Source organism: Topomyia yanbarensis, chromosome 3 (assembly GCF_030247195.1).
Source record: "Topomyia yanbarensis strain Yona2022 chromosome 3, ASM3024719v1, whole genome shotgun sequence".
NCBI classification, from domain to species: Eukaryota; Metazoa; Arthropoda; class Insecta; order Diptera; family Culicidae; genus Topomyia; species Topomyia yanbarensis.
In genome coordinates, this window is record NC_080672.1 from 207,278,274 (window position 1) to 207,292,708 (window position 14,435).

The following is a 14,435-nucleotide window of genomic DNA, read 5'->3' on the forward strand; positions in this document are numbered from 1 at the left end:
TTTAAATTTCATTATTTTTTGATGTGTATGCTGGGATCATAATACATCAAACAATTATATGCCATATAATTTTATTATTATTCATGCATTATTTTCTCATATTATATTAAAAGTCCCTGTATCCCTTTATTTTGTATCTATATTATATTGCAAAATAACATTATATCAATTAAGGTGTGAGGAGAGTGCATCAGGACATCAGTCGATGCCAAGTAGGAAGGGGTTCGTTGTTCGCGACGGTCATAATTCTTCCTAATACTTGTAGACAATTTGACGCGCCCTTCATTAACAAGACATTCCGTGGAAAGTTTAGCAAGTATTGTGAATCTCAATACTAAATCGGTTGGATCATAGAGTTGAAAGGAGATTCTTTAATTCCCGCGGCTAATGAGTGCGGAATGGAAGCGAAGATTATTGTCGTCCCGGTTTTACATTTTATATTATAATTATAAAAGCAGTATCTATTGTAGTCATACTATATTTCTTTAATGCACAATATTTACTAAATTCTTTATCTATATTATATACTATATCTATTCAATGAATTCACATTAAATTAAATTCGCGGATTATATCAATTAACTCGTTACTCATCATATGCATTATATTCAGTATATAAGAATGATATTAAAATAATATTCCATTGGTTAGGAGGGAGCATCAGAGCATCGCCAGACGGACAAAACGCTGTTTGGTCGAGGTAAACCGGGCGAAAATAAACCCGCCGGGCAGAGAGAAGGTACCAGCAACCCGACGCAATCGGGGAAGGGGGGCGTAAACCCCTGGACGCTGGTCACCAAGAAGAAGCCGTCACCGATAACGTATGCACCGCGGCCCGCGAAGAAGGCCAAGGACAGATTCGAGGCCTTGTGGTTAAAGACCGACAAGGACAACTATGCCGACGTCCTAAAGTCGATGAGGGCGGCCGAAAGCCTTTCGGCCCTCGGCAAAAGACGTACGCAGCGTGAGACGCACCAATACAGGGGAAATGCTTTTGGTGCTGAAGCGAGGCGCACAATCCAGTGCAGTCTATGAGGCCTTGGCCCAAGAGGTCCTGGGTGAAGGCACCCAAGTGAGGTTGCTAAGAGAGGAAATGACTCTCCAGTGTAAACAACTGGACGAGTTCACGACCGCAGACGATGTCGTCGCAGACGTCAAGGAACAATGCGACGTGACAATCGAGCGGGCCTCTGTGCGATTGAGAGGGGGACCCTCCGGCACGCAAGTAGCCTACCTCAGGCTACTGAAGGCAGATGCAAAAAAGGTTACCGTGATAGGTAAACTGAAGATCGGCTGGTCAGTATGCCCAGTTAGCATACCAAGCCGCCTTCAGTGGATAGGTGCTATCGGTGCCTTGAGTCCGGCCATAAGTCGTACGAATGTAAGGGTACAGACAGAAGCAAGCTATGTCGTCGCTGCGGCGAGGAAGGACATAAAGAGCGGGGCTGCACTAAGGCGCATAAATGCCTTATCTGCACCGCTAAGAAGCAAGCCCGTAATCATGCTATGGGTGGACCTTCGTGTCCCTTCGGCGAGGCAAATAAGAAAAAGCCGTGAACGTCACACAGCTAAATCTTAACCATTGTGCAGCAGCCCAACGGGACGGTTCTCGGTTCAAGAGGTAATACACTCCTCCGCCTACATTCCGTAGAAACGGGGTGAAGGCATGGATTGACGTAACATTTACCAGCCCGAGTCTGGTTCCAGGCATCGAATGGAGGGTAGACGAAGGCTACACCCATAGCGATCATTTAGCAATCCGCTTTAGGATCAACTATGATGTGCAGCATCCGAGGGCGGGAGATCCCTGTCAGGTACGCGGGTAGAAGTCCAATCACTTCGACAGCGAAGCTTTCACCGCGGCCCGGGGACTGGAGGCCAACACCGACAGTTTAAGCGGGGATGCGCTGGTAGCCGTCCTACCACGCGCATGCGACGCCACTATGCCGAGGAAAACCCTGCCAAGAAACGGCAGATGCCCGGTATACTGGTGGAGTGCCGAGATTGTAGCTCTACGATCAGCCTGCCTCAGAACTAGACGTAGGATGCATAGAGCCCGCACCGAGGATGCCAGAGAGAACCGCCGTGAAGTGTTTCGTGCTGCGAAATCGGCCCTTTACAAGGCCATTAAAGGCAGCAAGAGAACGTGTTCCGACAACCTGTGCGAGAGTGCCAACGCGAATCCGTGGGGTGACGCCTACCGAATCGTGATGGCCAAGACCAAAAGGGGCTCTTCACCTCCAGAACGTTCTCCGGACCGGTTGGCGACAATTATCGAAGCATTCTTCCCGTCTCAAGCCACAAGCCCCTGGCCACCTGCACTACGAGACAGTGCGGGCACGGCCGAAATGGTGGCTCCAGTGACGAACAAAGAACTACTCGAAGTGGCTAATTCCCTAGCAACGAACAAAGCTCCAGGGCTGGATGGAGTTCCAAACTGCGCTCTCAAGGCAGCGATCATAGCGAACCCGAACATGTTCAGGCTAGCTATGCAGAGATGCCTTGACGAGTGCCGCTTCCCCGATAGATGGAAAAGGCAGAATTTGGTGTTGTTGCCGAAGCTTGGGAAGCCGCCAGGCGACCCATCGGCGTACAGACCAATCTGTCTGATCGACACGACTGGCAAATTGCTTGAGAGGATCATCCTCAACCACGCACACAGAAGGTACGGACGGCCTGTCAAGCAACCAGTTTGGCTTTCGGAAGGGTAAGTCCACGATGGACGCTCTCAACTTAGTGATAAATACTGCCGAGATAGCGATCCAACGAAAAAGGCGAGGCATTCGATACTGTGCGTTACAGACACTTAACGTGAAGAACGCATTCAACAGCGCAAGCTGGGATGCCATCGCGCTCTCGTAACACCGGCTTAGCCTACCGGTGGGTCTGTACCGGATCCTGGAAAGCTACTTCCGCGTACTGCTATACGAGACCGATGCCGATCAGAAAAGGGTTCCGATTACCGCCGGAGTTCCGCAGGGTTCGATCCTAGGCCCGGTGCTATGGAACCTCATTTATGACGGGGTTCTGAGACTGAAGTTTTCTCCTGGGGTCAAGATCATCGGCTTTGCCGATGACGTAACCTGGGAGGTCTATGGGGAATCAATTCCTGAGGCAGAACTAACTGCAGAACACGCGATCAACACGGTGGAGGAAGAGAGGCTAGGAGCTCGCTCAGCATAAGACGGAGGTAGTTATCGTCAACAACCGCAAGTCGGCACAACATGCAGTTATCCATGTGGGAGAAGTAGTGATCACCTCACAGCGGAGTCTGAAGTCTCTCAGAGTCATTACACTAGTTTACAAGAAAAATGAAGCTTCAAGAAAAAGTATTTTTTAGACTAATTTTTGGTCGCTGAACACGAAAACAATATTCATTTTTTTGTTCAAAGAAGCGATTTTGTGATTTTCTCAAAAAACTCGTTTTCGAGCACTTTTTGTAATTTTTAATCAATATTTCGTGTGAAAATAATCCAATCCAAAAATGCATTTTTGACCATTTTTAAAAGTTACTCATTTTTAATTGATTTTTTTACATAAGAACAAAAGTTTTTTCAGATCTTCTAGAATCGAAGATGACAGATAATATGTTTACGTTAATTTTAAGCCTAATATCATTAACATCGGATGAATTTTTTTGATGCTATGGCACATTGAGCGAAACGGAAATTTTATTATTTTAGCAGTCCCTGCCCTGGTGCGGCGGTTTAGAGGGTGTAGCACTGGTCTCATAAGCCAGTCATCAAATATTCGAGTCCCTATCGGGACTCAGTGGGATTGTAGCACTAGCCACGTAATGTTCTGTGAACTGAGAATCGGCTGCGAAGCCAGTTGAAGCAGAAGGCGAAAATTCCTTTAATTTGTTAAATATGTACTCACCACAGACAAAACAAAACTTTTGCAACGAATATTTCCACATTTTAAAAAGAGCACTTAGTTGTACAATGAAATATTCAAAAACATTCAAATGCCGCAGGATGGATGGATGCAAGCTCGAGAAGACAGTAGCCAACACAAATAATAACTATCAAGTATAGAAGATTATTTCAGCCGAAAATATGACCATTGGCTTAAAATTTTTGCAAAAAGATTATTTATCTCATTAGCTTTCAAGATTCTTTTGTCCTTGATTTATTATAAAAAAAGATGGGTGGGTAATGTCTAGGACATAACCGGAGTGTCGTGACTACTCGTTTGACTTGTAATTCAAATCGAATGATACTCAATGAAATATGTGGGAATGTTTCAAGTTATTCTTTATAATAATTATGGTGGTTTTGAAAAGAACCTTTGTTGTTGGCGTCTGCGTTGATAGGGGATGCGCTGGATTCTAAGCTCGTTGAGACATTCATTCATGAAATGAACAATTTTCTTGCTTTGAAATATCAATGTTAAAATCTCTCGAAACAACCATCGGAATCTTTTTCGTACAGAAATGAACACGCTTAGCGAAAAACTAGGGGCGGGTAATGTCCGGGACATAACCGCGATGATCATATTCTTAAAATTCTGCTTGTATCTCTTTCAAATGGCTAAATTTTACGCATTAAGTTCGATTCACCGGGCTCAGCGAAATTTTCCTGGGTATCCCGTTCGTTAGTATATTCAGCAAAACAATTTTATTACCGAGTTCTCCGCGTTGAATATAGGTCAATAATTTCATATAATGATTTCAACAAGCAGACAATGTACATGTATGACAGGTGGGAGTGTTCTGAAGTGGTTTTAGTGGAGGTAACAACATAAAATCATGTATTGGACATTTTACAATGATTCTCCTTAACCCTGCAAAACCACGGGGTTGGCAGCAGAGGGTTAAGTTGTTTGGAAGAGATGACAGTTAATATATGATAACTAAAAATATAAAAGTGTTCTATAAATTGCAAAGTTATTGCCGCGTTGACCTGAAAATTTGTCATTTCATTCATAAAGGAACAATAATTGAAATTATGTCAATTTATGCTCTGCAAGATTTGAAATAACTTCGAAGAGTGGTCACGACACCCCTTTTATGTCATATACATTACCAACCCATCTTTTCATCATTCGTTTTGGTGTAGCTTTCGCTTAGTGGCAGAGTTGCGACATTCACTGATTTTCTTGGAAGGATTTGCAAAAACCTTCGAGTTTGTAGATTGGAAAAACATTTTATTATGATTCACTGGTAAAAGTACAGAATTAACAAGCACAAACTAAGTAATAGTTAATAAAATAAACTTTCTTATTAAATTCTTTTTCCATTCGTCCTAATAAGGACGGTTTGTAGATAACTATGTTGATTCAAGACGAGAATCTTTTGAAACAATTCAAACCGACGATTGTTTTTACTGCGTACATACATCTTTCCCCTTTCGCAGCTCACTCCGAATGAGTACGCTTCGCATCAAGGCGTTCCTATTTATTGACTTTACAATGCAGATGGAAGGCCGTCCTTTTGTTCGACAAATGAAAATATTTTCATCATTCGTTTTGGTGTAGCTTTCGCTTAGTGGCAGAGTTACCACATTCACTGATTTTCTTGGAAGGATTTGCAAAAACCTTCGGGTTTGTAGATTAGAAAAACATTTTATTATGATTCACTGGTAAAAGTACAGAATTAACAAGCGCAAACTTAGTACTACTTAATAAAAGAAACTTTCCAATTAAATTCTTTTTCCATTTTGCGTTCGTCCTAATAAGGATGGTTTGTAGATAACTATGTTGATACAAGACGAGAATCTTTTGAAACAATTCAAACCTTGCCGACGATTGTTTTTACTGCGTACATACATCTTTCCCCTTTCGCAGCTCACTTCGAATGAGTACGCTTCGCATCAAGGCGTTCCTATTTATTGACTTTACAATCCAGATGGAAGGCCGTCCTTTTGTTCGACAAATGAACATATTTTTACTGCTTACATACATCTTTCCCCTTTCGCAGCTCACTCCGAATGAGTACGCTTCGCATCAAGGCGTTCCTATTTATTGACTTTACAATGCAGATGGAAGGCCATCCTTTTGTTCGACAAATGAAAATATTTTCATCATTCGTTTTGGTGTAGCTTTCGCTTAGTGGCAGAGTTGCTACATTCACTGATTTTCTTGGAAGGATTTGCAAAAACCTTCGGGTTTGTAGATTGGAAAAACATTTTCTTATGATTCACTGGTAAAAGTACAGAATCAACAAGCGCAAACTTAGTACTAGTTAATAAAAGAAACTTTCTAATTAAATTCTTTTTCCATTCGTCCTAATAAGGACGGTTTGTAGATAACTATGTTGATACAAGACGAGAATCTTTTGAAACAATTCAAACCGACGATTGTTTTTACTGCGTACATACATCTTTTCCCTTTCGCAGCTCACTCCGAATGAGTACGCTTCGCATCAAGGCGTTCCTATTTATTGACTTTACAATGCAGATGGAAGGCCGTCCTTTTGTTCGACAAATGAAAATATTTTCATCATTCGTTTTGGTGTAGCTTTCGCTTAGTGGCAGAGTTACCACATTCACTGATTTTCTTGGAAGGATTTGCAAAAACCTTCGGGTTTGTAGATTAGAAAAACATTTTCTTATGATTCACTGGTAAAAGTACAAAATTAACAAGCGCAAACTTAGTACTAGTTAATAAAAGAAACTTTCTTATTAAATTCTTTTTCCATTCGTCCTAATAAGGACGGTTTGTAGATAACTATGTTGATACAAGACGAGAATCTTTTGAAACAATTCAAACCTTGCCGACGATTGTTTTTACTGCATACATACATCTTTCCCCTTTCGCAGCTCACACCGAATGAGTACGCTTTGCAGCCTTCGATATTTTGGGGGCATTTTTAGTGGAAGTTACTACCGCCATTTCAGTGACTGCGTTTCTTAGCCTCTGGCTTTTTGGCCTTCTCACCGCCACCAACGTTTTTCTTCTCTCCGGTGGTAGCCGATTTGTTTGGTCGTCCGATGCAGCTTCTCACGACCACGCACGTCTGTTATGCACTGCGTCTTACACACGTCTGGCTTTTAGAAAAGCTGCGACACCCCTATTTATAGGTTTTATCATTAATGTTGATTCTCATTTAAAGTAGTTTTTGTACTATTTAAACAAATTTTATATAGCAAACAACATGTCGGTAGCAAGCGTTGAACGTTTTCCTTCCGATTTATGAAACAAGATTGGCAATCCGTTTAGTAGAAGAAAACTTATTAAGCTTCAAAATGTACATAACGCTTTCGCTAATATGCACTACTATCGCTTTCTCGCTCGTTCTCGTGGCGTGCATGAACCTTTCCTTTCCGTTCGGCTTCTAATGGCTTATCCAAAACTAATATGCCGTTTTCCCCCCACCAACTGCTCTCGTCAAGCAACCCAATACGAATAATCAAAGGAACAAACATGTAGTGGACCTATATATAAACTTTTCATTATTTTATTGTTCATTTGCTGCACCATTTTGACGGCTCTGTGCGGGATACGGCTGAAAATTTTCACTTTTCGAGTCGTTTTCGAAAGATTTTTCAAAACACTATTTTTCCGTTGATAATGAATGTCCTACATATTCCAAAATTTAATACAACATTGGTACAAATATTTTCGACAAAATGCCGAAGAAATTGATTAAATCCATTCAGTACAACAAAAGATATAAGCGTTCAAAATCTTACATCATTTTTCTTCCGAAATTTTGAAAAGGGGCCCCTATATTGAAAGGTAAGTCGTTAGTCACGACAAAAAGGTCGAACATTGGACTTTTTTTACTTTGGTCGATTGTATTATACATTTTCGGAAAGGGCATACCAATACCTTTCGAACTGTTTCGATCGGATCCTATTTGATCGAGGTATTGACAAATAAATAAAATAGTGCCCCACCTTTTTCGATGAAATCTTGAAAATGCATCTTTTAAAAAAAATTGTTTTCGTATTCAGCGATCCAAAATTAACTTAGAAAACAACTTTCTTTTTAGCTTATCGCGATTACCTTAAAATTGTTCAAATCTGTCACATAAGATTCTGAAAATATGAAAAATCATTTTTCTGTAATAAAAAACAGAGCAAAACCAAAAATGAGGAAGCAAAACAAAAACATTTCTTTTAAACTCGAACTTCTTTGAAAGAGAAATTGAGTATTATTTTCGTGTTCAGCTACCCAAAATTAATCTAGAAAACACGTTTTCTCGCAACTTCATTTTTCATGTAAACTAGTGTAATCTTATTTAAGACCAAAAGAGATATGTGAAAAACAGAACAATTTTCACTCGGTGCTTAATAACATCACCAGTTTTTATCGGATTTTTGTGATCTTAGGCTTAAAATTTACGTGAGAAGTTTGTCTGTCACATAAAATTTCAAAAGATTTTTTTGTCGAATTATTTTTTTATGAAAAATCATCTAAAAATTGAGTAATTTTACCAAACATTACTTTTTTGACTTTGGTTGCTCTCAACCCTAAATTATTGATATTTAATCCAAACATGTTATAAATTTTTGGAATGGGCGCAATACCTTTCGAATGGTGAGTCGATTGTGTTAATCGGAAGATTTGTTCCTGAGATATAGACCAAAAACTGAAAAAAGTGCTCAATAACACCTTTTTCAAAAAATCACAAAAACGGTTCTTTGAAAAAGAAAATGGATATGATTTTCGTGCTCAGCAACCCAAAATTGACTTAGAAAACACCTTCTTAACTTCATGCAATCACCCCAAAATTTGTAAACTAGTGTAATGAATGTCCTACATATTCCAAAATTTAATACCACATTGGTACAAATATTTTCGACAAAATGCCGAAGAAATTGATTAAATCCATTCAGCACAATAAAAGATATAAGCGTTCAAAACCTTACATCATTTTTCTTCCGAAATTTTGAAAAGGGGCCGCTATATTGAAAGGTAAACCGTTCGTCACAACAAAAGTTCTACTTTACGGTTTTACTTGATTTCATGCATTTAAAAGATAGAGTGGTGAAGGAGTTAATGAATAAAGTGATCCACTATTCATAAAGGAGGGTATGAAAACGGCGATGTTTTGATTCCATGAATTCCCATGGTTTAAACGGATTAAAATTCCAACTCAAGTCGAGTCTTTGATAATGAAAATAAGTCATTAAAAAGCTTCGACATTAGTTTGGAGTGTTGTCGATTCTCCCACGGCCCTGTTCACACATTGGTAAAGCATCAGTATTGTTACTGTATATAGAGAGAGGCACAAACAAAAAAGATGTTTATCATAACGTATATTACAGAACTTTTCGTAACATGTTTTACAGTTGGAATCATTATCATATCACAACCTAACTGGACTTTAAATAATTAGAAATTTGATCCACAACCATTACTATTTTTGCTTTCTTTGTATTTTCCAGTAAATAATTATAGGCAGGACAACGTCGTCTGCCGGGTCAGCTAATATATATATATATATATATATATATATATATATATATATATATATATATATATATATATATATATATATATATATATATATATATATATATATATATATATATATATATATATATATATATATATATATATATATATATATATATATATATATATATATATATATATATATATATATATATATATATATATATATGTATATATATATATATATATATATATATATATATATATATATATATATATATATATATATATATATATATATATATATATATATATATATATATATATATATATATATATAATCTTGATCTGGGCCACCTGTTCGAAGTTTTAAAAAAGTTTGTTTTCACTTTATGCACTTTATTTCACTTGATTGACTTAAAACTTAGCGGCCCTGACCGTAGATACATTTATACTGAACAACCACGCTGGTCTAGCAGGTGGTATTTAAAGGAACATTATGCTGACAAGACTAATGTTCCCACACGAGGCGGTGAGTGGCTTCATGTGTTGACCTAGGCGTCTGCGTTGCTGGTCAGTGTCCAGGTCCCTACGTAATTCATCGGGGGGGGGGGTGAAAAAGTGTCGTCCTCGGCACTTGATGGATTGTTTTGATTCGTTGATTTTGACGATCGTCGGCGTTGATTTCTCTTTGTTGCTCTTATATGAATTGCTCTTAAATGGAAAAGTATTAAGTAGAGGGTGATGAACAATAAAACAGATGTTAACGAGGTTCCTCCAAGAAGGCTCCATTTCCATTTCCAATCTGTTTCGTGTCGAAGTGATATTTCGTTTAATTTGTTCCTATTTATTAAGGTAGCTTTTTCTATTTTTTCAACGTCATAGTTTTTGGAAAGTTCGCTTTTTATGTTTAGGTTGTGGAAGGCACCTAGAATAGTCTCGTTTTCGGTTATTTTTTCCTTTGATGTGAAGTGGTGACCCATGAAAGCTATTGTGCAGTTGGAGAATGATATTACAAGGTTTCCTGATAGATTTCTATTGTGTGGGCCACAGTCGGACTGTAGCTCATTGTTTTGTGCGTTTGTAATGAACATTTTGTTATTGCTTATTAGTAGTGCAGTAGTTTCATTTTTAGTTTCCATTAGACATAGTGGTTCCGTTCCCATGATGAGTGGGTGTATGCAAGAGTCGTTGAATTCTCTGATGTAGCTTTGCAATTGGACATACTCTTCGGGTTTTGATGTGGTGAAAAGTCGTTTTGCCTGTTTGATCAGAAATTGGGGGTAAGATTTTATAACTGTATTGTTTTTCCTTCTCCAATTCTGGAACATGTAATATGTACAGTAAAGTGTTTTCGTTCATTACTAGTTTCGGTGTAACAAAATTTAGGGCTTCCTCGGGAATATTGAGTTGGACTCCTTGATTGTTGATGATGTCTTTGATTAAGTGAATTTCCTGGCTGGTTAGTATACCGTTACTAGTGACGTGAATTCTAGAAAATAGCATTGCTTCTTGAATACTTGTTATAATTTTGTTGAGAGTGTCGATGTTTATAATGGTGGTGATAACGTCTAGTTCGTCGAGGACGATTTGGTTGATTTGTTGTTTGTCTATTATTTGATTGATTGTGTTTGTAAGAGCTGAGATTCTTTTGTCGATTTGATTGTTGATCTTCACTTGATGGTTGTTTTCGTTGATGAGTTGGTTGAGGTTTGAGTAAATGATTCGTGAGTCTTCGGCATCTGGACTGCCTGCTATCCATTTCCACATTGTGCCGATAGCGTCCATTCTTCTGTGTCTCTGGTGCGATGCTGGTTTTATTTGCACAAAATTTGAATACAATTCTCGAATTTTGTGTTTACTTAGTTCGATTAAAGCATTATTTTTTCTTTGCTTATGGTACACTAAATTTGTGAGTAGGTTGATGGTGACCTCTATTTCTGTTATGTTAATTGGGTGAACAATACGAATGTTTCCGGTTTGGATTTGGCAGAGGGTTGTTTTTTGCATTAATATTAGATCATTTTGTAGGTTCCGAATAGTTAGTTCTTGGCATGAAATGGTCGAGAATAGGTGATTCCTATGTAATATTGGAGCATCTGTAATCAAGGTGTGAAATAGAAATTTGTTATGTTTTTTTTAATCTTTTTATTTTGTTTTTGTGTCGCTTTATACCGCGGTTATTTTTGAATGTTTTGTCTTGTACCTCGTTGGCGTTTGTTTTATTTACTCTGTCTTGGGTTTTTGTGCGTATATTTGGTATTATAAAGACTTCTTTCCCTTCTTCTATGACTGGAGGATCTTCTTTGTTTAAATTTCGACTTAAAATTTGTTTTTGTGCTTAAGAAAGAGTTCTTGCGCATCTCTAATTATTTCTTCTGGGTTAACAATATTGTTTTGATTAAATAATATTTCATTCGGGGTGTACTGTGTGGATGAATGTACTGAGTTGTTGTATAGTGCTACCGATAGTTTTATAATTGATTTTGTGCCCATACCTCTAAATTTCTGTTTATTAGTATTAAATATTTCAATGATTGTGGAGTGTGCTCTTTCTATTTGCCCATTAGATTCTGATGAGGCGGCGTAACGGATTTGTGATCCTAATTGACTTAGGAAATTTCTTAGTTGTATTGATTGAAAGGTGGTTTCGTGGTCGGTTACAATTTCTCGAGGAACTCCGAAAGCACTGAAGTATTTTCCTAGCGCTTTCTGATTTTAGCTCTATCATTTGTAAATGTTTGGAAAATGAATCGATTAAGGATAAGAAACTGCATTTGTCTATAATGAATATGTCCATATGGACCCTGTCTAAAGGTTTTTCTGTAATAGGCCTGGGTGATATTTTTATGTTGAAGGGTTTTCTCTCATATTTATGGGTATTGCATGTTTCACATGAATTTACAAACTTTCTAACATTTGCGTATACATTTAGGAAAAAATATGATCTCCTGATTTTTGCTTCTACTTCTGTTATGCCGCGGTGTGCTCTGTTATGTTCGGTCGCAATTATTTGATTTTGTCGCTCTTCGCTCTGGACGTCTTCGACCATTAAATTGGTAAACACGAAATGACCTTTCTGATTAAAATTTTCTCTATAAGATTCTTGTATCATCTGAATGATGTTTTCTGGAGCCATAAGGGCTCTCTGTTTTCCATTGTGGAAGGTTTTCAAAAGTTGTGTAACGTCTTCTTTAGTGAAACTGTTTTTAGACACTATTGTCCTATGATAATTTTGAAAAAAGGTTTCTCGGATTGTAGTATCTAGACGTGAGATTTTGAAGATGAGCTGATTTCGGTAGTAATTTATGGGGCGTTCAGAAAAATGAATGAAATAGTCAGCTGATTCGTCAGCGGAGTGAATGGTTTGGGAGTCAAAGGATTCGGGTGAGTTGTTGGCAGTGGATTCTGCGTCATCTATGTGATCTTCTTGATCTGAAAGATAGGGAATTATATCATTATTTATTTCATTTACATTTGCTTCGATCGGCATTCTGCTTAACGCGTCGGCCACTACATTTGATTTGCCTTCCCTGTATTTTACTTCATAGTCGTAATTTTCTAGATCTAAGCGCCAACGTGAAATTTTTTGATTCTTATCGGAAGTTTTAATGAAAGTAAGAGGTTTGTGATCGGTCACTAGTGTGAACTTTTGGCCATATAAATATGGTTTAAACTTGTTTACTGCCCATAGTATGGCTAGAGCCTCTTTTTCGTTGGTAGCATATCGCGATTCTGTATCTGACAGTGTTCGGGAAGCGAATGCAATTGGTCTTTCGATATTATCCTGTATTTGTGACAATACAGCACCTAGTGCGTAACCAGATGCGTCTGTTGTAAGAATAAAAGGTAGATCAAATTGTGGGTATGCCAGTATTTGGTCTGTGGATAGAATTTGTTTGAGTGCATTGAATGCATTTACGTATGAAGAGTCCTGCACATCTACTGTTGACTCTTTCTTTAGATATTTTGACATTGGTCGAGTGATCTTTGAAAAATCTTTAATAAATCTCCTGTAGTACCCGGCTAATCCAAGGAACTGTTTTATTTCCTTTTGATTTTTTGGTATTGGCCACTGAATGATTTTTTCAATTTTTCCTGGGTTTGGTTTTACCCCTTCGGAACTTATAATGTGTCCCAGAAACTCTGTTTGCTTTCTCAAAAATTCACATTTATCTAACTGTATTTTTAAGTTGTAGTCAGATAAACGTTTTAGAATTAATTCTAAATTTTCTAAGTGATTATTCAAGTTATATCCGACAATGATTATGTCGTCTAGATATACGTAGCATTTTGTCCCTACGTAGTCTCCCAAAATATCATTCATTGCTCTCTGAAAGGTAGCAGGAGCGTTTTTGAGACCGAAAGGCATTCTAGTAAATTCAAAATGCCCTTTGTCCGTCGAAAAAGCTGTTTTTTCTACATGTTTCGGATCCATTGCGATCTGATGGAATCCGGATTTTAAATCTATATCTATTTTTTTTCAATTCGTTTATTTGATAAGGCAGGTTTGCGTTAGCTTAAAGGTGCCAATTTTGTTTTGTTTTACATTTTAAATTACTTAAAACTAGGGGCTTACATATTGATTTTTGAAATTAAACTAAGGCTAATTTATAGCTATACATATACACAAGGGGGTAGTATAATTTTCGTAAGATTAGAGGGGTCATTTAGTTTTTATGGCAATATGGTTTGACATTTTTAGCAATGAGATTATTGGAGCAAATAATGTTTAACTAAGGGGGAAAATTTTTACGACTATCTTAAAAGTAGAAATAATTAGAGGGCGTGATTAAATTTTGTAAAGATTCGGAGACATTAATTAGAGTTATTTTATGTGGTAGTAGAGTTGGGCATTTTCAACGAGATCATATAATATAATAGTTAAAACTAGAAAAGGCAAGAAGAGCTAAATGCTTCATGAAGATATTTGGGGGGGGGGGGGGGGAAGGGGTGTTACTTCTGTGTATAAGAGTCAGGGGAAGTAGGGTGGACAAACATGGCAGGGGGAGAACATTATTTCAGTTTCAGACTTCGGGAGATCAACGGATGGATTACAGAATCAGGGTGGTCTTCATCAGGAAGAATCA

The 14,435-nt window shown here is 37.9% G+C and overlaps 2 protein-coding genes across 16 annotated transcripts in view; both read left to right on the forward strand.

Moving 5' to 3' along the window:
- LOC131689268 (voltage-gated potassium channel subunit beta-2) overlaps positions 1–14,435 on the forward strand; it is a 1,724,569-nt gene that overhangs the window by 1,614,921 nt on the left and 95,213 nt on the right. The window lies entirely within an intron of this gene.
- The window catches only part of LOC131689266 (uncharacterized), a 169,544-nt gene that overhangs the window by 35,478 nt on the left and 119,631 nt on the right, over positions 1–14,435 (forward strand). The gene's annotated exons all lie outside the window — the stretch shown is intronic.